Source organism: Octopus bimaculoides, chromosome 1, assembly GCF_001194135.2.
Source record: "Octopus bimaculoides isolate UCB-OBI-ISO-001 chromosome 1, ASM119413v2, whole genome shotgun sequence".
In the NCBI taxonomy this organism is placed as follows: Eukaryota; Metazoa; Mollusca; class Cephalopoda; order Octopoda; family Octopodidae; genus Octopus; species Octopus bimaculoides.
The window spans coordinates 190,264,221-190,264,951 of record NC_068981.1 but is presented as its reverse complement, the minus strand read 5'-3'; the positions used below and the strand labels follow the sequence as shown (position 1 = coordinate 190,264,951).

The 731-nt window shown below is 35.0% G+C and overlaps 1 pseudogene; it reads left to right on the top strand.

The window, feature by feature from the left end:
* Window positions 1-500: 500 nt before the first annotated feature.
* Window positions 501-595, top strand: LOC128250154 (U6atac minor spliceosomal RNA; annotated as a pseudogene).
* The last annotated feature ends 136 nt before the right edge of the window (window positions 596-731 follow it).

Genomic DNA, 731 nt, shown 5'->3' with positions numbered 1-731 from the left:
TATATATATATATATGTATATATATATTACTCTTTTACACTTTTACTTCTTTCAGTCATTCGACTGCAGCCATGCTGGAGCACCGCCTTTAGTCGAGCAAATCAACCCCAGGACCTATTCTTTGTAAGCCTAGCACTTATTCTATCAGCCCCTTTTGCCGAATCACTAAGTTACGGGGATGTAAACACACCACCATCGGTTGTCAAGCAATGTTGGGGAGACAAACACAAACACACAAACATATACACACACACACACACACACACACACACACACATATATATATATATATATATATATATATATATACAGGCTTCTTTCAGTTTCCGTCTACCAAATCCACTGACAAGGCTTTGGTGGGCCCGAGGCTATAGTAACAGACACCTGCCCAAGGTGCCACGCAGTGGGAATGAACTCGGAACCATGTGGTTGGTAAGCAAGCTATTTATACATGTATGTATGTATATATGTATGTCTGAGAGTATATCTATCTATCTATAAGCACTCCCCTTGACAAGGACAGAAGAGATCAAACGATCTTTCTGACACACACACACATATATATATGTATATATATACAAATGTATATATTTATGCATAAATAAATATATGTATTTATGTATGTATATCTGTCTGAGAGAATATATATATATATTTATATATATTTATACTCTCAAACATACATACAAACATACATATATACATACATACAGATACACACACACATATAC